At 52.0% G+C, this 24,384-nt stretch overlaps 1 protein-coding gene and 2 long non-coding RNA genes across 7 annotated transcripts in view; 1 reads left to right on the forward strand and 2 right to left on the reverse strand.

Moving 5' to 3' along the window:
* Positions 1–24,384, reverse strand: part of KLHL29 (kelch like family member 29) — a 302,753-nt gene that overhangs the window by 66,102 nt on the left and 212,267 nt on the right. The window lies entirely within an intron of this gene.
* The window catches only part of LOC145723676 (uncharacterized), a 35,874-nt gene continuing 24,351 nt past the window's right edge, over positions 12,862–24,384 (reverse strand). Inside the window, exon 2 of the long non-coding RNA XR_014148926.1 lies at positions 12,862–14,044. This is a non-coding gene — a long non-coding RNA (uncharacterized LOC145723676). The remainder of the gene's footprint in view (positions 14,045–24,384) is intronic.
* LOC145723675 (uncharacterized) lies at positions 17,706–21,389 on the forward strand. Its single transcript, XR_014148925.1, has 4 exons — positions 17,706–17,768; positions 17,980–18,076; positions 20,494–20,622; positions 20,776–21,389. It is a non-coding gene; the product is annotated as an uncharacterized LOC145723675 (long non-coding RNA).

The raw sequence follows: 24,384 nt of genomic DNA on the forward strand, positions 1-24,384 counted from the left end.
CTCGAGGAGTCTACACTAGCAGGATGGGATAGGCCTGCACCAGGGACCCGGAGGATGACACAGGCTGGGAGAGCAGGAAACAGACCCATGAGGCTATGATATTATGACAGCTTGGGGCCAGGCCTTTTAAGAGGACTCACAGCCTCTGCCTGGGTCCCTCAGCTCCCCCCTGTCAGATGAATACCACCAAGTGACTCTAGTCAGCACCACCGAAGCAGCAGATGGTCCAGCCAAGACCTCTCGGAGTTTGTGCACAAATTTGTGAGATACTTTGAAATATTGTTTAAAGCCACTAAAAGAAAAAAGATACACAGTCTACTGTGTATATTGCAAAATAGCAAAAGACCAAAAAGTCATCTGCGTGTTGCTCTTGACATATAAATGCAACAGTTTTGTATGTATCCTTTGTGTTCCACAGAGGATGCCTGCAGCATAACTCTAGTGGGGACTGTACATAAATGCTTTAGCTAAAGCTGGTGCAGCTTCTCCCCAAGCACACCCCAGCTGGGTGGGGGTGGGGGGATGGGGCCTTGGGTGAAAACTGACAAGCGCCAGGGAGGACAACAGCAGTGGGTAACCGGGGGCTGACTGCACTCTGAGCTTGACCTGCAGCCTCGGTTTTGTCTCACGACTCCCCGTAATTTCCACCTAATTTGGAAAAGACAAGTATTGGCTCTGGGTTTTGAGGGCCCCTTCTGATGAAGGACTGCTGTTGATGTGGCCTGAGCCCCACAGTGGACCTTGGGCATCTTCTCTGACTGCCTGGCACCTTGGCAACACCCGCCATCTTGAGGTGGCAGCCAGAAAACTTGCTCTACCAGCTTCCCTTGCAGCTAGATTCCAGGCGTGGGTGAGGTTTTGGTCTGGAAGTTGGGCAACGTGAGGGAGCCGGCACAGCTCCAAGTCCACGGTCTGCAGAGGTTGCTGGTAGAGACCCACAGATTTGGGAGCACACCGATGGTGGAGGCCCTGGGGTCCCAGGCATAGCATCAGCTGTGAAAGCTGCCATTTCCTTTCCCTTCTTACTCTGGAAGGTTCTCAGGGCTCGTCTGAGAACAGCAAGAGTAGGTTCCCACCCAGTTCCCAGAAGAAGTGAATATGCTCAGGCCCCACTGATCACCAGGCCCTGGGCTATGCTGGGGAATCCCATCATGGTGGTGGCTGTGTGCACAGCGGGGCAGGCCACTCCCTGCAAGGAGTGGATGTTTCATCTCCTTCTCAGCATCCCTCCCCCTGCAAGGCACTGAGCCTCTTCATGGTGTCTACTCCACCTGTGGGGACAGGTGGAGGCCAGTTTAAACTTATTCAGTCTGGTATATTGGGGACTGAGTGTAGGAACCTCCCTGAGGCTCTTGCACCATGAAGGTGAGGCCCTAGGAAGGCAATTTTTTCTTGAAGAATGGTATTCTAATGTTGGAAATCCAGGTTTGGGGAGGAGCTCTTTTGGTGTCTGTGTTTTTTAGATTACAGCTGATGTTTATACCTAGGTTGTTGGCTTTCTAGGACTGGCAGGTTGTCAATGAGAGCACAGATTCCAAGGTCACACAGGTAGGGCACTGATCACTGCTAATGTAGGGGTTCTCCAATGTGAATGCACATAAGTATCTGGGGGTGTATGCAAGTGTTAGGAATGCAGATTTCTGAACCCACCCAGAGCTTCTGGTTCAGTAGGTCTGGGACAGGGGACCCCTGAGTGTGGCGGTTTAATAGGCCTACCAGGGGATATAGATAGTCCATGGACCTCACTCTGGGGAGCAATGACAGTCTGGATGTTCAAGTTTGCAGGCCTGTGTGCCTGAATGTGGGGGACCGAGGAGCTGAAGCTGCAGGCCAGGTCCTGAATGGGACAGATTTTTGGGTCTTGCTCAGGTGGCTCACGGGAGCCGGCTCCTTGGTGATACCATCTTCATGGACCCCTGGCCCCAACCTCAGTTTCAGAGGGTCAGAAGGACATTTTGTCAGATGCTAAAGCTATAAATCTGTGGCTTCTGGGAAGAGCAAATGACATTTATGGGTCTCTCAGTTCTCATTTCATGATTGCCACCGAACTACAAACAGGAGAATCATCAGAGTTAAATCCCCACTTGGGTCTAGGGGAGGCTCTCCGGAGCCCCCCCCCGACTCTCATTAATGAGGCTGCCCTCTCTGGCCCGCTGGACCCAGGCCAGCGCCCTCGGCCTCCCCTTCAGAACACTGCCATAATGTGCTTCGGAGACCGCTGAAATTTCTAATAATACTAACCAATGATGTGTTAAATTGAGACACTTCTGGCTCGAATGCCGGAAACTGCATGATGGTTTAAAGGACCAGTGCTTACCTTTCTCTACCAATTTGCTGCTAAATTACTGCTTTCGGAGCAACTTACAGAAAAGTAATTCTTTATTTAAATTTTAATTTCAATCTTGTCATTTTAAATATATATTCAGATTCCAATCATATTACAGAATATGATGATGTCTTTGGGGGGCAAGTGTTCCTGCTGGGAACCTGGGTGGGGGGAAGACGATGTGATGGGGGAGGGTAAGGAGAGCCCAGTAAGGAGGGAGTGACCCCAGGGGACAGCTGGACGAGGGCAGCGCCTGTGCTGGGGTGGGAGATAGAATTGGAGGCCAGTGGTCGGCCTCTAACCTGGCCTTGTGACCCCAGGCTTTGTGCCCTGCCCTGAGGGTCTCCAGCAGCCACTGACCACTTCCTGCGCCTTCTCTTCACCACAAGGGCCCAGCAAGCCCAGCTGTAAACACATGCCAGGCACAGATGAGATGGGGCTGCCTGGACTGCTGCCATCCTAATGGCTCACATTTATTGGGCACCATCTACATGCCAGGCACAGGCATGCTGTGATTTCCTTCCATGAGGAGTTCCGTGATTTCACCTGTATTTTACAGATGAGAGTAATAGGGTCCAGAGAAGTTTGATAATAGCTAGAATAGGCCAGACTCGGGCCTCTAACCCACGTCTATTCTATCCTTAGACGCTCCGAAGTGATCTGGGATGGCTGGAATGTTCCCAGGCCACCTGGCTCCAGCCCGCCCCTGCTGTGGCCGACAGCCCCATAAAGCGGTTCAGCCACGTCTACGCGGCACCCTCTGTACCTGCTGGGATAACACTTAGACCCCCTCCCCTGGTGCTCTGAGTGCCAGCCATGGCCTCCCCTCTCCCCACTCTGTCCAGCCCAACCGAGCCTCCTGCTCTGACCCTGACAGCACGCTGGGCTTCCCTCATGTCTCCCACTCCCTCGGGCCTCCCAGACCCTAAGCTGCCACCGATGTGTTCCCCCAAATGCCGCCAGTGGGGTCTCGACACGGTCTAGTGGGGCCAGTTCTTCAATCTCAGAGCAGGGAGGTATAGACACCTCGTCCCCTCTCCAGCGCTGATGGTGCTGCAGGGCCCACCTTCCCGTCCCTTCTGTCTCCAGCTCTTCCCTCCGTCCCTCCCTCTCATCAGCAGCCCTTGCCCTTGGCTTTCCAACACAGGGACCGAAAGCCTGAAAACTCGTTGCCTGACCACTCCACCTGCCATTCGAGCATCCATCTGCCTTCCTCTTTCGCGGTCATGCCCTCCGTGGGATTCTGGACGCCCCACCTCTCCTCTCTAGCTGTGCCCACCCCTGAGATTCACTGCAGCCATCCTCTGCCTCTGACCTCCTCCTTCCTCCTCCTTGAAACCCCCTTCCCTTCTGTTTCTGGAACAATGCTTTTCCTGGTTTTCTACCTAAACTGCTTCTGTGCCGATCGCTGGCTTCTCCCACGTGGCCCGCCCCAGGGCTCATGCCAGGCCCCCTCTCTCCCTCTCTCAGGGCTATTCGGGCCTTAACTTCTCTCATAATTATTTTTCTGATAGGAAACATCTGCGAGGTAGCCATTGTTTTTGATAGAACCCGGCTTCCTGTAGTATTCTGGAAGTGCATTTGCTTTTTCCTTTCCCCACATCAGTCTGTACCTTGGAGACCTTTCTGCTAAAGGTGCAGCTCAGCTGGCTCCCCTTGCAGACGTGAGGCAGCCATGGCTGGGTCTCGGTTCGGGGCTGTGCTCTCTCGAGGGCCCCGTCTGGGCCCCCAGCCCCTTCCTCCAGCTGCCCACCCCCACAGATGGGCCTCGCGGACAAAAGACATGATAAATCTGGCAGCACCTTACAACTCAAAGCTTTCAACTTTCCTCTAACAACTTTCAACTGAAAACTTCTTAGTCCCATTTCCAAGTTACTTTTCATCCATTACAAAACCCACAAAATTTTCAAAGGGGCTTTGAAATAAGAGCACCTAGGAAAAAAAAAAAAGCCCATCACAAATGAAGGTCTTTGAAAAGAAAGAGGCCCTTTCCTGTGCTTCAGTTCCCTCTGATATCAGTTTCCCTTTCATTCCGCTGAAAGGTGCAGGGCAGGCCTGGCCCTCAGCAGACGCCTGTGATGTGAGGGAGCGAGTGGCCCAGACGGACAGACGGGGCTGAGGAGGAGCGCGGGGCACCCGCTCGCAGAGCTGGGATGGGCCTTTCATCGCCTCCCCGCCCCCGCCCCGACAGCCGTTGCTCCTTGTAACCCGCGTGGCCTGCTCAGAGGCCCAGCTGCCCTGCGTGACCCCGCTCACCTTGGCCTTGGTGGCGGCACAGCTCCCCTCTGGAGCACGGCGCCCGTGTTCATTCTTACCAGCAAAGTGGGCGGGAAGGGAGGCACGGCAAGACAGCCTCGCTGCGGCCTTTGATGGGACATTTCCCACATGCCGTCCCTGCAGGCAGTGACACTCCGGGACCACCCCTCCACCTCCCAGCCTCAGAGCCCGTGACACGGCCACCCTCGCCAGGGTCAGCTCCAGACTCACAGATGCACAGCCGACAATTGCCGTTGTAGTGCCTTTGTCGTTCTCAGATTTGAAATCCTCCGTGAGTCTGTTGAGGAACGGTCCTCTGTGCAGGTGTGGGGCTGAGCTGGGAGCGGGTGTGGGGACACATGTGTGTCCCTGGCTGAACTATGTGCTGGTCCGGCCTGGCCCTCAGACGCCTGGACTCTGAGCACCCAATATGAATTCTGAACCAGGCTCCCAGGGGACGCAGCGGGCTCTCTCTGGGCCAGGGACCGGCCTGGCCACTCTGCCCCATGAGGCCCTGCCAGGCCCTCCCTAGCGGGCATCCTGGGATTAACCAAGCCCGCCTTGGGTGCAGGACTCACCCTGGAGCCAGCAAGAATCCCCAAATGAGCTCTGGCTGGCTGTCTGCATCTCCCCCAGGGGGTCCTTTCTTCAACAAACACCTAACACTCCTTTTAAAACTCCTGTGGTCTACCCTTCGAGTCGTGGGCCTCGGCAGAGGATTCCTGATTTTTTTTCACACAGACAAAGGCTTGCCGGGGAGAGGGGACAGTTCTGAGTTCTGAAGGCCTCTGCCGTGGGACTCGCACGGCCGACTCTCCGAGCGTGAAGTTAACTGAGAGCTCGGCAAGGCGGGCCTGACACAGACATCTTTAGCGACCTCATTAGAGCCTGAACAAGAGAGGGGATTGTGGCAGGGTAGCCCCAAGGTCAGGCAGGACAATGAAACAAACAAGGCAGCACAAATGTCCCTGTGAGACAGCTCCTCAGACGGGGTGGCACCAACGAAGGAGCTAAAATACTATTGCCAGGACTTCAAGACTTCACTGAAGCACGTCAGCACCCGAGTGTGTGTTCAGGAGTGGAGCCTAGATTCTGACGCGGTATGGGACAGACCAGCTCTGCGGTGGAATATTCCAGAAGCATGCAACGAGGGACTCCGTGAACACCTTCCCAGCTTCCCGGCCCTCTCTCTCTCTCTCTGCTTTCTGCTTGCTCAGGCTCTCTGTCAGGAGAACAACTTGCAGCCAGGCAGGGCCCTGAGGGAGAGGAGTAACCTCTGGCCACAGTCCAGCTCAGCTCCCTCAGTTCAGAATTGAAGTGGTTTGAGTTATTTTATTTTATTTTTTTTTAAAGGAGATGGCATCATTCAGCACCAGTCCATCTCTTCAGAGAGCTTGCTGGTAGTGAGTTGTCCCAACTCACTGGAGGTCCGGGTGCAAGAGGGAAAGCGGTAGAAGGGGATGGGAGTCACAGGGAAGCAGCCCTCTCGGGGCAGGTAAGTCTCTCTTCCTCAGGAGTGACAACTGAGGACGAGCAGGGTGGCGGGTGACCAGAGCAGCAGAAGGCCCTGGCCCTGCTCTGCAAGGGGCTGGCGTGACCACTCTACCGTATCCTGGGTGCTTAGACCTGGCTCCGCACGGAGACGGCTGAGAGATGGCATGCAGGGTTGCCACCTGTGGCTGCTTGCTGTGGGCCCCTGCGTCAGGTTGAGGGGTCCCAGACCAGCCCCCTCCACTGATGCCCCGTCCTCAGCGGGTGCCCAGACTGCCCGGTCCAAGGCTGCCTTCCCTTCACCGCCGAGTGAGGCCTCCTCCCTGCCATGCCCTGCTGCCTGGCTACCATAGCTTCGTCCGTCCCGTGCCGGGGCTCATTGGCTCCTAGTGTATCATTCATTCATTCATGCATTCATTCATTCCTTCACCCCACACTTACCGAGAAACTAACCCGTGCTGGACACACAGTGGTGAATAGTCTATGGCCTAGGAGAGCACACAGGCTAATGGAGGAACCATAATCAGAATGATAACAGCTAACAGCTGTGGAACCCTTAGATGTGCCAGTTTACAATCCTCAAGGCCTGGGGGTTGTTTGAGGCCGAGGTCTGGCGGTTCGTCTCTGTTCTGTACTGAGTCGGCTCAGGCAGCCATAAAAAATACTGTAGACTGGCTGACATAACAACAGAACTTATTTCTCATGCTTCTGGAGGCTGGAAGTCCAAGATCAGGGTGTCAGCATGGCTGGGCTCCGGTGAGAGCTCTCCTTGGTCTGCAGATGGCTGCCTTCTTGCTGTGACCTCACACGGCACAGGGAAAATTCTAGTCCCTCTTCTTATAAAGACACCAATCTCTTCATGGGGGCCCCACCCTCATGATCTCATCTTAATCTAATTATCTCCCAAAGTCCCCATCTCCAAATACCATCACGGTGAGGGTTAGGGATTCGACACAGTTCAGCCAGTTGCACCTGGAAAGCATGCACACAAGGAGGGTTTGGAAAATGCTGGCTGAATGGAGTGAACCTTGGTCTGCTGGCTGTTTCTGGGCTCCACCAGACCCGGGGGGTGGGGGGTATTTAATAGAGGGACACCCACGGGCCTGACCAGCATACGATGGGTCTGCCCATGAGCCTGAGCTCTCATTTTCTGATGGTTTGCTTTTTTCCTCTCACAACATAATCTCCATGATCTCTAGTCTTTCCTGAATGCTGTTGGAAGGCTTGTTGTATTTATCTCAGGAGAATCTGTTGTGCCCCTGTGCAATTTTCCATTGTCATGGTTCATTTTAATTTCCTCTAAGGCTGTTGGCCACTCTTCTTTTCAGAAATAGCTTGTTCCACTTAATAAAAGCGCTTAAATATGCAGACACGAGAAGTTTCCTTTGCTTGCTCCTAAATATCACAGTAAGTGGAGTGAGTGCCGCGTACCCTGCCTCATGCAGTTAGGCTGAGCACACGCCAGGTGGCTTCCCAGGAAGGAGAAGCTTGGAATGAAAGGTGCAAGGATAGAAACAGGATCCAAGAATTTCTAGGGGAAACCCAGCCAGTCTGGACGCCACACATTGCATTGTCTGGCTGACAGCACGCAGGTCTCCCGAAGCGCCTCCCCTCTCCAGAATGATCAGGGCTCTGCGACTGAGGCCTGCTCCCTCTCTAGCTTGCCCTGTGACCTTGCACAAATCAGTTTACCCCTCAGAGCCCCTGCTTCTTCACCTATAAAGCCTGCATGATAATCCTGTTCCCAGAGACTGATTTCAGTGAAGAGCGGATGTCCCCTATTTCCAGGGCCTGGCACAGAAGCTGGGACAAAGCAAAGAGCACACAGCATTCAGGAAACGGCAGCTCTTCTGACTATAAGGGGACCCAAGAATGCAAGAAGGATGCTGTGTCCACGGCAGTCTTTCTTCTAAATCATTTTGCTCTGGGCTACTGGGGCCAGAGGATCCCCGCAGGCTGTGGATTATGGAGAAAGGACAAAGGAGAGGAAAGCAGGCTGAATCTAAATTCACACACCACACCTGTGGGGAGCCTGGTTGTTTGGCCACGGGACCAATGCCAGGGCACCATGGGCTCGGTGGCAGCTAATCCGAATTGCAGTTCAAATTCTTAGAGCTGTGTTGGGCTTGTAGTCCCAGAGAGCCAGGGGCAGAGTCACAGGGCACCCTTCTTTGGCTTAACTAACAACACTTAGGAACCAAGAGTCTAGGGTGCCCGGTGGATGGGAATAGGAAGGAGGAGGCAGGAGTCATGGACTTAAAATTCCTGATAGAATGGCAGGTCAGGAAGCCAATTCTTACCCTGTGGGGCTCAGCAGGATGTGGAAGCCTCCTGGCCCTACAGAGAAACCCCAGGCTTAGCTCTGGGGTTGGGGTGGGGGGCGGGCGGGGCCCAAAGTGCCTCAGGAGAGGGAGGTTCAGGCAGCCATGTGCCGCTCACCCTCAACACCAACTGCTGCTCCCGAGAATCACCTCTAGGGGGCTGTTCACTTCTATAAATACCCCCAAATAAGCCCGTCCCCTCACTCTGCATCCAGGGTCAAGCCCTGACATCACAGCGTACATTGCTCAGGCAGGGGTAATTTATAGATCCACTTGAGGTCACTGGTAAGTTGAGAGCAGAGATAGGGGAACCCTCCCAACCTGGACCTTGGTCACAGCCAGCCCGTAGCTCTCCTCTCTGCGTCTGTGTCCCTGTGAATACTAGACTCCAACCACCCACAGGGTATGCATTCTACAACCCTGCCCCTGGACGACACACAGGTTTACACGTGCATGCACGTTCACAAAGATGCACAAGAGCACACACACACACTTGCCTACTGACACACACGTACCTTCTCCACTCCCACACAAACCCACACGGCCCCAGCATGCTCGGGCTTGGGGGGGCACTCCAGCCCCCACAGGGTAGGGGATGCCAGCAGACGCCCCCTGCTTGCCCCACAGAATCTTTTTTTCTCCCACAGCTCTGAAACACAGAGTCCCCCATGGCCACTTTGAGCTTCCCTCCCAGACACTTTTTCCTAAATCAGCTTCCAATCTGACTCATTCCAGTTTTAAAACAAGAAAACATCAACAAACATGATGGAGGGAAACAGATGGTAACAATTACAGGAGGGAGAAAACAGAGCCGTTCCCTCTAGAAGGGGCAGGCAAACATATTGTCCCCAGACAGTGCATCGCCCCCCAGCTGCCCCTGTGTGAACCCAGGTGCCGGGCTCCCCGGGACCGTCCCCACCCCAGGGGACGGGCCAGCCCTGGAGGGGCCATGAAGGCCTCCGAGCACCACAGGGCAAGGCCCCCCAAACTGGCAACAGCCTGTTCTCCAAGGAGGGAAGTCTGGACGTTCCAGCACATTCCAGGCTACCTCACTACCTCTGACGTCCTGTCTAAGGCCCGAGATGTGGGTGGGACGCTTCCTCCCCTGCTGTGACCGGCCCTGACTGCCCTTCAGGACTGCAGCCGCCTGTCTCACCTGCCAGAGCCCCTGAGGGCAGGACAGGGTCTCTCACTGTGGGTGGTGGCGTGTGCCAGGCTGCCTCGTTCAAAGGCAAATCCTGCCACTTACAAGTGGGATGAGCTGAGCCAAGCCAACAGACCTCCCTTTGCCACCGTTTCCTCACCCCTAAAATGGAGATAATTCTAGAACCTACACCATATGAGTATGAATTAATATGTGCAAAGGACGGAGGACCAGGCCCAGCGCACATGGATGTCCCATGGGGAAGTTGTCTTGTTGTTATGACCCATGCAGACAGCCAGCTTCTTGTCAAGGTCTGCCGAGTGGAGGGCATTCCAGGCGGGGGAAGCCACGCACTGAAGGTAGGGCCGAGAGGATAAGCCCTGCTGTTGAGGCAGGGTGCCCGAGGGCCCGGGAGCAGCAGATGGCCAGTGCCAGGGTCCTGAGATGCAGTCTGCTGTTCTCTGTCTCCTGTCATTTCTCCATCCTGCGTGTTTTGAGCAGGACAAGGGCTCTGCCCTCTGGCAGATCAGATTGGTGGAGACAGGCAAGGAAACAGGTGCATCCAGGGGAGATCAAGTGCTGTGACAGAGGGGGGCACCCACCTTAGCCCTGTGGGCCTGGGAAAGCTGCCTGGGGGAGAGGCTAAGTCCCGAGTGGCAGGAGGAGGGGTGTGGGGGTGGAAGGACGGGTAATGGGCAGTTCTGGGCACAGGGGGCATGATGCCTTTGGGGGTCAGAACAGCAAGGCATCAAGAGTGAGGGGTTCAAGTCATTACTGGAGTGCCCCAGGCAAGGATTCAATGTCTCCGAGCCTCGGTTTCCCCATCTGCCGGATGAGGATTATAGTTCCCTCCATCCCAAACCTCGTGTGAAGAATAGAAGTAAGATTGTGTATCAGAAGTCCCTAGTTGACTCCTAGCATGTGAGGTGCTCACCACAGGGGATCTCCGTGAACCCACCTTTGGGACAGGACTTTCTCCCACGGGTCTTGTCTTAGCCACGTTTACACACTCGAGCTCTCACGCAGGGTAAACGTTCCCCAGCACACCAGTGATACTGCTACGGATTGAAAGTCTGTGCTCCCAGAATTCATATGTTGGAATACTAACACCCATGTGATGGTGGGGGGCCTTTGGGAGGTGATCAGATCTCAGAGGTGGAGCCCTCACAAAAGGGATCGGTCCCCTCTCTGTTCTCCAGTGAGGAAACCGGATCAGTCAGCAGGCTGTAAGCTGAAAGAGCCTCTCACCAGAACCTCACGGTGCTGGCATCCTGACCTCAGCCTTCCAGCCTTCTGAACTGTGGGAAATAAATGTCCGCTGTTGAAAAGCCCCCCAGGTCATGGTATTTTGTTCAGGCAGCCCGAGGTAGATAACACACGCACCCTCCCACATGTTCACATACAAGGAGACACCAGTTGGCACGCACTGTAGAGGCCATATCTCCCCCTTTGCTCCCATCTGGTCCCCTCTCCCACCCCCAGACTCTGCTGAGCCTCTGGCCTATGGGAGGTGCCGTGGCCGCCCCTATTCCAGGGCCCTGGATAAGGTGGGCTGCATTTAACCACCACAGAGATCCATCACTCTGTTCTCATTGTGTCAGGCGGCAGCAGGCTGTGGAGGCTCCGGGATGAAGGGGAGGAGGGTATATTCTATCCCTTCTGGCCCCCTCCCAGGGCCTGTTCCTTACAAATGTGCATCAGGCAGCTTCTCTGTTAAGCATCCCGAAATAAAGAGGGGAGACTCTCTGCCACACGCTATTTTGGCAGCTGCTTCTATTTTAAAACGTATTGACATCCCCTCTTGTTCTCCTGGGGGGCTCAGCGTTTTCAAATTCTTTCCGGTCCATCCATATCCTGGCTTGGAGGAGGCTGTCCTGTTTGCACCAGGGGCCAGCATGGTCCTCTCCTCCTGTTTGCTCCGGGCACCCACTGCTGTTCCTTCTTCGGCTCTCTGGGTAACCTGGACAAGACCTCTCTCTCCTCTGGGCCTCATGCACCACCCCGTTGGAAAATAGCAGAGGGTCTTTGCTGTCCCCTAATGTGTGTCTTGAGCTGCCGGGCTGTGCGCCATTTAAGAGCCATTTACTTGCTCTCTGAACGCTGGTCCGGGCACGGGGGCCTGGTTTCCCCGGCAGGTTTGCCTCCCGGCTGGTCTCATCATATGGGCATACAACGGCCTGGTTTGCACTTCCATCTCTGTGGGCTTGGCCTTCTAAGTGTTGGTGTTTCTCAGGGTGCGATGATATTCTCGTGCCTTCCTCTGCTACACCTGCACGCGACCCTGCTTGCACTTCTGGACCTAATTATTGCCCAACTGCCAAGTCTTCAGCACCTGTAATTCCAGACCCCACATGTTCAAATGCCGAGCAGACGTCTCCACTGGGATGTTTTGCCTGCACCTCAAACTCAGCCTATCCTCCTCCCCAGATCTGCTCCTTCTGCCCTATGTTGGGCTCCAGACCTGGTCCCAGCCCCCACTGTGACGCAGGCAGGAGCAGGGACTGAGTTGTGGCGGCCCCTTCCCGCCACTGCTCTCCTCCACCAGCAGCCTTGCGGAGGCTCTCTTCCGGGGTTCTCCCCGCAGCCTGCCCCTTAGTCTAGCTTCCACCCGGCCCCCCGGTCACCCGGTGGGGGGTCCACCCCAATCTCTTCGCTGTGTTGCAGCCTGTTTTTTTTTTTTTTCCTAAAATGTAAGTATGACCATGTCACTCTTCATCTAAAACTCTCCAGCCCCATAGTCTAAGGGGTGAAGTCCAAACTCCCCGATGTGGTTCCCAAGCCCTGCGGGTCTCCTGGGCCCCATCTCTTATCACTCCTAGCCTGCTCCTTCATCCTCACCAGCACTGCCTGGCTCATGGTCGGCAGCTTCATGTCTCCACACCTTGGCCTAGGGGTATGTACTGAGCTCCCCTTCACCAAGGCTCACTCCATCGTATCCTTGAAGACTCCGCTCAGGCATCCTCTCCTGAGAAGCGTTCCCTGAACAGCTCCCTGTCCTGGCTGGGCCACAGGTATCATCTCTGGGCTCCCAACACACCCACGAAGATGGAGCCCCGTGTGTTCCTATTTGCTCGTCTGTCCCCACTAGGTCATGAATTCCTCGAAGTTGAAGACTGCGCTTTGCCTTCGGGAAAGGGTCCGGGACATAGTAGGTGCTCAGTAAAGGTTTCAGGGGTGAATGAAGCCTTACTAGGGAAGCTTCTCCATGATGCTCTGAGAGGGTGGGTCTTTATGCAGTTGTTGGCTTTACCAAGGCCCCAGAAAGGCCTCCAACTCTCTCTCTCTCCCTGGTAGGGTTCCAGGGCGAAGTGTGTTTTCAGTCCTTTCTAATCAAGCTGTCAATGGGGAACCCCGACACCAGCATTGATTTTTCACCAAAGGGGAGGCGGCTTCCCCTCTGCATTCTGCATCCTGGCCGTCAGTTCATGTGTTTAGACCCCAGTCTTCTGTCCTCATAGACCAGGCCCACTTTCGGGCCACTGGGACCTGGTTTTCTAAAATCAGGGTCAGAGTTCCTGCCACTGAGATGCTTGGATTTCTAGAGGAGCCTTAGCCAATGTCCACACAGATGGACTCATACCCTTGATCCATTTCTTCCCACCCCTCTGGGAGCACCCACTGGTCTCAAAATAGCCCACCGGCCCAGGCTGGAACCAGACACTTAACACTGTAGGAGAAGCGAGCCCTAGCTCTCCCCTTAGCCCTGGAGATGTGTCCAGGTGTGAGCCTCACCTGCTGCAGAGACCGTCACAGACCATTTCATTCCCATTTTCCTTTCCCTTCTTGCAGGGGATGGGCAGAGGAACAGTCACTGAGTCCGGGGACCCAGTGGCAGGGGCTCTGGCTGGAACCTGCCACCTGCAATTGAGAGGCCACCCTTCCTCAGCTGAGTGGTTGCAGCTGCTGGGTGTATGTCTGGCTGCTCTGTCTCCCAGGAGCCAGGTTCAGGTCTGGTTCAGGGACAGGTAGCAGACAACACAGCCGGTGTGGCCAAGGCCCTGTATATATGTGCTTGTGCAGTGCCCTTCTCTGCTTGCATAAGCCATGTCCCCTGCAAAATGACATGTTCATGGAGGCGTGCCTGGGATGGTTAATTTTCTTTGTCAACTTGGCTAGGCCATGGTGCCCAGGTATGTGGTCATACACTATGCTGGATGTCTCAGTGAGGGTATTTTGGGCAAGATTAACATTTATTATTTATTTATTTATTTTTAAGTTTTTATTTAAATTCCAATTAGTTAACATACAGTGTACTATTAGTTTTGGGTGTACTGAGATTAACATTTAAATCAGTGGACTTTGAATAAGTAGATTGCTCTTCCTGATGGGGGTGGGCCTCATCCAATCAGTTGAAGGCCTAAATAGAACAGAAGATTGACCTCTCCTGAGCAAGAGGAGATTTTGCCAGCAGACAGCCTTTGGACTTGAACCGTAACATTGACTTTTCCCTGGGTCTCCAGCCTGATGGTCCACCCTTGCCTGCTTCCATCATCACATGAGCCAGTTCTGTAAAATAAATATTCAGTCTCTATATGCATCCTATTAGTTCTGTCTCTTTGGAGAACTCTCATTAATAAATCTCATTTATCAAAATTGCACCTTTCTTGCATAAGGACTAGTGGGCATCGTGGAAGGGAGATCTGTCCCTCATATGGGGCATATGTATTGTATCTTCATTAAAAGTTTGGGCATGCCCTGACTTGAAGGGTCCCAGGTCCTGGCGAAATGGGCCCCTGGTGAAATGGGTGATGTTTTTTTTTTTTTTTAAAGATTTTATTTATTTATTTGAGAGAGAGAGAATGAGAGAGAGCGAGTACATGAGAGGGGGGAGGGTCAGAGGGAGAAGCAGACCCCCCGCCGAGCAGGGAGCCCGATGTGGGACTCGATCCCAGGACTCCAGGATCATGACCTGAGCCAAAGGCAGTCGCTTAACCAACTGAGCCACCCAGGCGCCCATGGGTGATGTTTTTATAGCAGAAGAATCACTACTACATCCCAGGTTGTGACTTTCCAGGGCAGGCAGTCTAGCAGGCCTCCAAGTTTTCAAAAAAATGTAAACCTGGCCATGCCACTCCTGTTTCAAGCTCCTCAGGGGCTCTACATTGTCTTCAGGGCAAAGCTTGAGCCCTGCCACGCAGTCCATGACTACCCCCAGGACCAGGCCCCAGTCTGGTCTCCAGCTTCATGCCACACCACACTCCTCACATGCTCTTGAACCCTCCCTCCCCACCCCCACCTACTCTTTTCTTGTCTCTCTGCCTTTGTATTTTCCAGTCCTCACTGGAGTGTTCTGCCACCACCTCTTTGCTTGCCTAACTGGAACTTAAACTTTAGCACAGGTGTTACCTCCTTCAGGAAGCCTTCCCTGACCACTCCCTATGCCCAAGTCTGGGCTGTATCTTCCTCCTCTGGGCTGTGATAGGGCTCAGGGCTGATCTTGATCTTGAGACTCCTCACAGAGTATTGTCTGTTTCCTCCTCCCAGCTGTGAGTTCCTTGAGAGCCTGGGCTGGGACATAGTTGGCATGATAAGTATTTGTTGAATGAATGAGTGAGAGTACAAATGAAATGGTAACTTCATATGGTTTCTCTTGGGTTTTTCCCAGTTGAAATGCTCTGGTGGGTCACAGACTCATTTTTGCACCATTTTCATGGACAGGGTAATGTTATTGCCAAGGCTCTAAAGTCATGTGTCAGCTCCTGGGTATTGATAAATCTGGTGAAAAGTGCTGATGATCTAAAATAAGAAAATGATAACAAAATTTTATTGAGCATTAACTCTATTAAGTACTGAGCTAAACTTTTTACTATCTAGTCTAATCTACTCCTCATAACTAGGTTCATTAAGTAAGCCTCAGAGAGGTTACTTAACTCGCTCAAAGCTGCACAGCTAACAAAGTGGAGTTGGGATATGAAAATCTGTGTACTTAGCTGCTGAGCTTCAAAGGCTAGGATTATTTTAAGTCTTGGCAATAGTGCCTAGGTGAGCTATATAATCTGTACCAGCTGGAGCCCCCACCCCATATGGACCCCATAAAGGAACCCCCAGACATGGCTGGCCACTGGGTGTAGATGCCAGGTGATACCCAGTCTCTCAGGCAGGACTCTCAGCTCCTCTCAGTTCAGGCTTGGGTCTGTGTCCTGTGGCCCCTCCTCCACCCTCCTGTCGGCCCCAGGACCCTGTTGCCTGGACAAAAACAGAGGCTGTGCAGGTAAAAATGAGTCAGGATCTCTCTGTGGCTGAGGTCCACCTTGGGAGATGCAGTTAGTGGGAGGGCAGCTGCAAGACAGCTAGAGGGTTTTCTGTTTTTTTACCAAAGCACGTCTGAGTGGGAGGGACTCTTCCAGGGATCTGGGTCGCAATCACAGTAAAAGGGCGTCTACAGCACTCCAATGATGATAGGTTTTATTTTTAGGAGCTCAGCAGTACCTTGGGGGGTAAGCCCAGGCCAAGCTGGGAGAGGGGATGTGGAGCCGGGCCCGAGTCCTTTGCTCTTCCAAGGGCCATTCTGAGTGGGAGGAGCCAGGAGGTGCCGGGTGAGAGAGGCAGGTGGGAGAGGCTAGGGCTAGGCCCATTTCCCTGTCCCTCATGTCACCCTCTCCTCATTTCCATTCACAGCCTCTGATTTTCTCAGCAGAGAGGTACAACTGGAGAGCTTTCTAGAGCCACTGGCCATATTTTGAACAATTGGGAGATTCAATGACTCTCTTCTCTCATAGAAAACATAGCTGATTTGGTCAGGTTATGGATTCAGGGAAGATTGTAATATTTCAATCCCTGATTTATTAATGTCTCCTTATTTTCAGGGTTCTCCAGAGAAGCAGAACCAATGGGAGATACGTGTGTGTGTGTATATATATATATATGAATGAAGAGATTTATTATAAGGAATTGGTTCATGTGATTATGGAAGCTGAGAAGTCCCAAGATCTGCAGTTGGCAAGCTGGAGACCCAGGAGAACCAGTGGTGTAAGATAAGTCCAAAAGCTAGCAGGCTTGAGGCCCAAGAAGAGCCAATGTTTCGGTCTGAAGGCAGGAAAAAACCCAGTGTTCCAGCTCAAGCTGTCAGGCAGGAGGAGTTCCTTATTCGTGTGAGGGTTAGCCTTTCTGCTCTATTTAGACCTTCAACTGATTATATAAAGCCCACCCACATTAGGGAGAGCAATCTGCTTTACTCATTCCACTGATTCAAATGTTAATCTCAGCCAGAGACACACCCTCACAGACACATCGAGAATAATACTTGGCCAGATATCTTGGCCTCCCTTGGCCCAGTCCAGGGGACACATAAAATTAACCATTACACTATCTACTACAAATTTCACAATTACATCGCCTCTTGTTGCAATTTTTGTATGAATCTGTGCTCTGGGTAGGGAGAGTCCAGGCAGGGGAAAAAAAAAACACCCAAAACAATAAGAATACTAAGCAGGGCTTGAGAATTCCTTCCATGATTACAGAACTTTTCCGCTGGTTCTGCCTTGCCAGTAAATACTGCCCAATCCCAGGAGAGGCAGGGTCTGCCTCTCCTCCACCCCCGCCCCCAGCAAATCAAATAAATAAGCCGCTTCCCAGCCACATCTGCTCCCACATCCCAGCATATGCTCTGCCTCGCTTGCTTCTTAGCTGTTCAAACTAAATGGGCAGTGTCTTCTGTGCTTCCAACACCCTTGGGTACTTCTCCTGGCCCGGCCTTCCCAAGCTGCTGCTTCATGCATTACCCACAACATCAAAAATGTTCCACTGGTGGTTTCAAGATTCCTAAAAAATAGATTCAAAACATCTTTAATACTCTCTGAAGAAGCAATATATCACAGAAAAAGCTGTAACCTTTAGTACTGCTGATATTATCCAGACTGAGGGCTGAGTAGCAAGGTAGCTGCAGCCAATGGGCATTCTGCAAGCCTGCTGCTGGAGGGCACCTAGCCTGTCTGCCCACTGTTTACACTCCCGAGAAAGGAAGCTGCCGACTTTCCGAGTGTTTGCCTAATGCCCTTTTATATAACCTGGGAAAGAGTCACCCTACTCGAAGGCGATAGTTCCCAAAAAACAGCCATCCCCTATTAACACAACATCCCCGAAAAGAATGCCGACCGTTTCTACAGCAATAACAAGTCCTGCCTGGAAGACCCTTCCCTTCCTTTTCTTCCTGTCCCAGAGCCAGGAGCACAGAGCTCTGGCTGAGCCTTCCAAGGCAGCCAGACAGAGGGAAGGCTCAATGAAGTATTAGGTATGCGAGCTTCACGGTGCCCCAAAGCCAGCAAGGAACTCCCTGCCCCCAAAGGACAGGGAGCGGGGTGGGCGGCAGGCCCACACGGGCCTCCCCGTCGGGTGACTCCCGCGAGGGCCTGCAGCGTGTGCCCTGCCTGACCGAGGAGGATGCGGCCGGGGAATCAGCTACTTGGATTTGCCAGGTTGTTTACCCTCGTTTCTTTCTGAAGGTTAATGTTATGGGCAATCAAAGCAAGCTGAGAGGAGGAGACGGAGAGGCAGAAGAATGGAAATCTTCAAACCAGGAAAAGGTTTCATTTACTTTTGGTAAATAAAAGTGTGTTCATATTTTCACAAAGATATTTCTATTTCGCCAGCTTGCTCTTCAAGCGGCGCTGGGCAAACACGCTGTGATGCGGTCACACCTCTGATCCAGAGAGAAATGGAAAACGGAGACCCAGTGTAGGGATTCCCTGTGGTTGTCCCTTAGCCTCAGAAGTCAGAACAGCTTCCCATAGCAGATGCCCAACGAGGCTCTCCCATCCTCTGCCTGCCTTGGTCTGAGTGGGGATCCTGTCGTGAGCCACCCCAGGAAGAGCCCCAGAGACCCCCCCCTGCCCTGGCCTCAGCACGAACCACAGCACCCCCCCTCCCACCCTCTGTGTCCTTGGACAGGCCACCGGCCTTCTCCCAACCTGTTCCCCGTTTTTCTGGGGGGGTCTGTCTCACAGTCCACGGGGTGGCAAGAGTGATGGATGCAGAACCCGCAGCCCGGGTCCCTCCAACACGAGAGCTTGTATTAGCATTCTCATCATTCTAGAAAATGTCTTCGAGAATTGTTTGCTTGGTGATTGAAACTGTGTTTCTTTTTAATAAAATCTTGATTTGAAAAAGGCCTGAAGGCACCTCTGTTTTCTTTATTCAGCAGGGCAGGGAGTGTGGCGAGGGCGACATTTAGACGCCCAGCGTATGCCTCCCTCTGACCTGCCACGCTCTGTTCTCCTCCTTCCATCTTTCCCTCTTCCTCCAAGCTGAAGAGAGGTTAGATGAGGTAAAGTAAGAGCTCTGAGGCTCCCACCAGAATAAGGTGCACCCAGGCTGGCTCCGGGGAAGAGGAAAGAAGAGAGGCTGGTGAGAAAAGAAGGCCAGCTGCTCCCGGGGGCTCCCTGGACCAGAGGATCAGCCAGGGAGTCTGTGGGGCCTGGGGGATAAGCTGGGGGCATGCTGCCCCTGGGGAGGCAGGGCTGGAGCAGGCCTGGCTCAGAAGGTGGTGCAGAGGGGTCCACAGCCCGGCAACCTCATCCCCATCAGCCTGAGGGGACTGGCCTTGGGATCCCCATCAGCCTGAGGGGACCGGCCCTGGGATCCCCATCAGCCTGAGGGGACTGGCCCTGGGATCCCTCACTGGGAGGAATTGAGGCCTGGAAGGCCAGGGGCCACAGGGAGCCTGGTTCCCCAAAGAGACGCAGAGGTGGGTCTTGCAGGCCCTGGAGCCGGGGCAGGAATGTTTGCTGACAGGGGATGGAAATGAGCAGAGGCTTATGCTGAATGAGGGGACGATGGCCTCGCTTTGCTAAAGGCCAGTGTAGCTGAACCAGACTGATGTGGCCACTTCATTTTAATCCCCAACCCTCGGCGCCAGCCACGTCCACAGTGACCCCAACGGGTGCCTAATCATCTGGCTGCAAGTGCGGAGTGTGCTGGTGCCTGCAGGTGTTGAAGCCACCTAGACCGGAATAATGGGTTTTGTCCGAGGAGCCGGGGAGTAGGGGTGGGAAGCCCACGCAAAGCGCAGTGTCGGCAACGCCCCTCCCCGCCCGGTGCGGATGCTCTGCAGGGTCCGGGCACTGGAGGAAGCCTGGTCCCACAGAGCCCAGGACCTCCTCCCTGGCACGATGCCCCTTTGAATAAGGCAACTCTCAGAGCAGAATGCAGAAGAGAGAGGCCGCTGGGCACGGGGGCTCTCGGCCCTGGGCCACGAGCATGGCCTTGTCTGAGGGTGTGCTGACCTCAGTGAGCTCTGCAAGCTCCTCATGGCTCCGAAATCAAAAGCAAAGCTGGGGGAAGGGGTGAGTATCTTCTCTAAGCAAGGGCCACCAGGATGAAAGCGTTCTTAGCAGCAAACACGAAGGACTGAGAAAAATACTTTGACTAATCTGCTAATTTTATCGAGGCATAACAGGGTTTTAAGCCATGCTAGACTTTGAATAAAGCCACACAGTGCTAGAGGCGTTGAGCAAAGCGCATGGATACGGAAGGGCCCGGAAGGACGCTCTGCGCCCAGAGTGACGTCCGAAGCACCAGATAACCCTCTCAGGCAATTGTGTCTTGTTTTTCTGTGGGGTGGGGAATGGAACATAGCCTGGGGCTCACAAGACCCGGCTGTGACTCCTGCTGTGCCCCCGAGGGGCCCCAAGTCACCTTAAGCCTCGGTCTTTCCAATTTTAAAATGGGATAATGACACCAGCCTCATTCAGTCATTTATTCACCGACTACTTGAGTGCCTGCCACATGCCAGCATTGTTCTAGGAACCTCAGAGATGGGAATGGAAAGCAAACCAACCCCCACAAGGACCCCATCCCACCGTCATGGGTCTAGTGGGGTTGAGAGAGCAAAACAGAACAAGATGATTTAATGCATAGTAAGTTGTTGGGCAGTGGTGAGTGCTCTTAAGAAGTGTGAGGCAGGGTAGGGGTTTCTGAGTAACGGATGCAGTGCTGGATATGCTGTTTCGTCCCTCCAGGTCCACTCCAGGCTTCTTCGCTCTGCTCCGAGCCCTGGAAGGTGACTCCTGAGGACTACATCAGTGGGCACCTTACCGTCTGGCTCTGGGCGAGTCTGGCCAGTGGAAACGTCCACAGGAGATGATCGGGTGGGTATTTACTCTGGCTCAGTCTTTTGGGCTGAGGTTGGTGGTAGCTGCGTTCCGCCACTGAGGGCCACGTCTCCCAAGCATGGCTATCTCCAAAACTACAGCTCTCCTTCTGCGTTCTGATAACCACATCCCCCTCTCTTGCCTCTTCAGGCCCAAAGTCCCGGCTTCTCCTGTTGCTTGCCCTGAGGTACTTCACCACCCCTAATCAGAAGCACACTTAGGTAAGCAGACCCTTCATTAAGCAGTCTTCAATTGCCCCCTTGGAGCGTGCCATCTGTTTCTTGCCAAGACCCTGCCAGGATGTGACTTCAGACCAAGTGGTCAGGTGAGGCCTTCCTGATGAGCACTGAGCTCTAAGGGCTGAGCACTGAGTCTTCATCTGCAGACGCCTGGACTCAAGACAGTGTTCAAGTGGTGGATGCGTCCTCAGCATGTGAGAACGATAGTAAAGTAACTAGGGAGGCTGAGGCACCCTGAGAAAGACTCAGAATGGTAGATGAATGTGGAGGAGTAGCCTGGGTCAAATCTTGTAGTCAAGGGAAGGAGTTTGCATTTTTTTGAGTAAGGTAGGGTTTTTGAAAGATTTTGAGTAAGATAATGACATGGTCAGGTTTATGTTTTAAAAGAATCACTCTGAGAGCACACTTATCATGATGAGCACCGAGTAATGTATAGAATTGTTGAGTCACTATATTGTACACCTGAAACCAATATAACACTGCATGTTAACTATACTGGAATTTAAAAAAATTAAAAAAGAATCACTCTGGGTGATGTGTGGAGAACTGACTATGGGTGGGAGGAGTGGAGTCAGGAAGACTAGTTAGGAGGGAATACCAGTGGCCTAGCTAGAGAGAAGGCGGCCCGGACAAGATGGCGGCTGTGGACGCAGTGTGAAGTAGCTGGATTTGGGATCTGCACTGAAGGGAGAACCCATTGGATTTCCTGGGATATGAGAGTCAACGATGACTATGGTTTCCAGCTTGAGCATCAGAGAAGAGAGTTCTTGTGAGGCAAAGGTGGAGGAAGGTCAGTGAACACACTGTAAATTATAAAATGCTGGCCAGTACTAACGGGTTGAGATGAAGGTGTTCAACACTGGGGCTAGAACCTCACCCAACCTCAGAATCCTGAACAGTACTCCTCTCTTCCTCCTTGGGACATGAGAACAGAAGCCACCAGAGCCTCACCCTGGTTAGAAAGATAAGACTGACATGCAGCAAGAGCAGAGGTCAGTAGAAGGCTTTGAGTGACAGGTGAGAAACGTCTCCCAGGGAGGGGGACTCTGGGCCTGGAGAGCTGCATGGAGGAAGGAGAGGGAGGATCTCCTCTGCCTTCCCTAGACTGGAAGCTGGGGCTGTGAGCTGGATGAGGACAAGACTTGCAGAGGAGGATGGGGCTGGGCACTGAAGTCTGCCCTGGGAAAGGCTATCAAGCCACCAGGAGCAGAAGGTGGTATTATCTCAGGGCAATTGGAAGAGACTTTGGGAAGCTCTGAGGGTTCCACCTTGTTCTTGGGGTCCAGAAATAAGTACAGGGTGGGAGGAGGAGCAGCAACCCCTGGAGGTGGCCACCCTGGAAGGTGGCCATCAGCAGAACCTGGTGACAATTCAGATAGAAGGTAATGTGAGCATCTGTGAGGAGGCTAACTTTACAAAAGAGTAAAAGATCCAGAGACAGTTTTCTCCGCTGTCAAATGGGAATAATAATAATGCCTACCTCCAGGCTCGTGAGGATCAGATAAAGTACCTGAGGAGGACTGGTGTGCTGCTGAGCCACAGTACATTTTCCGTGGACACCAGGTTCGCTGGCTTCCCTGAAAAGTTGGCCAAATGGGACACCGGGCAGGGGCTGAGCTTTGGAAGGTGTGCAATTCCAGAGCCAACGGGGGCCTGGAGGGCTCAGCAGACACGGACAGAAGTAACCCGATGTCTTGGGTAGAATTTTGATGGAGCCTTGTTTTGTGGAGGCAATGCTGGCCTGGGTCTGGGGGGAGCCGCAGGCCCAAATTCCCGTTAGCTACGTCCAGGGCACAGGTGCCACTTCCCTGTGGGAACTGCACAGCCCACGTCCTCCCCTGTGGCGTGCTGCTCTAGCCACGTGGGCCCCTTGCTGTTTCCTGAGCCTCCTGCCTGAGGCTGCTGTGCCCTTCCCTCAGGCATCTGTGTCACCCACTCTTATCTCCTTGGGGTCTCTGCTCAGATGCCACTTCAGTGAGGTCTGTCCTGACTCTGTTATTTAAAATTGCACATCCAACATCCCTTATTTATTTTTCTCCATTGTACTCATAAATATTATGTGGGTGATTCAAGAGAATGTGTATTCTCTAGTTTTGTGTACAGTATTCTACACCTGTTCATTAAGTCACAATTATTAATTGCATCAAGTCTTCTATAGCCTTACTTTTTTGGGGGGAGGGGATCTGCTTGTTCTGTTGATTATTTAGAGAATGTGTTAAAAATTTTCCACTGTGAAAAAAGATCTTCCATTATGCTTGTGGATTTTTTGTTTTTTTCTTTCCTTGTAGTTCTATCAATTTTGGCCTTATGCATTTTGAGGCTCTGTTCCTAGGTGCATACAGTTGTATCTTCCTGGTGAACTGAGGGTTTGTTTTTACATTATGCCCTCTAGTATTGCTTTTTGTCTTCAAGTCTACTTAGTCTGGTAATGGTGTAGCTATATCTGCTTCTTGCACAGTGTATCTTTTCTTTTTCTGTCTTTTAACTTTTAATCTTTCTGCATCTTTTATCCTTTAATGTGTTTTTTTATAAAAAGCATATAGTAAGAATTCTCAGATTCAATTTGAAATGCTTGGTCTTTTAGTTGGAGCATATCCATTTGATGTATTTACGTTTAAATTTATCGTTTTATGAAATGCTTTCTATTGGTTTCACTTGTTCTACATTCTCCCTCTTTTCCCTTTGCTTTCTTTTGGATGAAGTGTTTTGTATTATTTCACTGTACTATCCATAGATATTACCATCTGCATCCTTGACTTATTGAAGTCTAACATCAATTGATAGTTATACTCTCTTCCTTGTCAATTCAAGAGCCTTAAAATAATTTAGCTCCATTCCCCAGCCCCCGCCAGCTTTGCATTTATTTGATTCCCCTCTATGTGTTAAGGTCCATATGAGAGTACTTTTTATTGTTTTATAAGCCAATATTCATTTAGATATACATTTTTTACTTTTTTTTTTTTTTTTTTTGCTTCTTTCCATTACTACCTGAAACTCCAACTTTTAATCTTGAATTAATTTTCTTCTGCTTGAAGAACATGCTTTGGTATATTCTGTAGTGTGCATTTTCTGGGCACCGAGTAATGTCTCAGCTTTTGTTTGTCTGGACATTAAAAAAATACCTCACCTTTGTTCTTGAAGGTTATTTTCACTGGGTATAACATTCTAAGCTGGCAGTTTTTTTCAGCACTTTAAAGATATCATTCCATTGTCCTCTGACTTCCAAAGTTACATGTTTAATTACTGTATCTTGAAAGTAATCTTTTTTTCCTGCTTTTTAGAATTTTTTGTCTTTTGTTTTCTGCAGTTTTACATGAGTGCCTCAGCAGACTTCTTCTTTATCTTGCTTTGAGTTTGTAGTGATTCTTGTGTCTGTGACAATGTCTTTTCAACTGTTTGGGGATGTTCTTAGCCATTATCTCTTTTTTATTTTATTTTTTATTTTTTAAAATTTTAATTCTTGTATAGTTACCATACAGTGTTATATTAGTTTCAGGTGTACAACATAGTGATTCAACAC

The sequence above is a fragment of the Leptonychotes weddellii genome, chromosome 10, assembly GCF_054177405.1.
Source record: "Leptonychotes weddellii isolate Sample4059 chromosome 10, ASM5417740v2, whole genome shotgun sequence".
NCBI classification, from domain to species: Eukaryota; Metazoa; Chordata; class Mammalia; order Carnivora; family Phocidae; genus Leptonychotes; species Leptonychotes weddellii.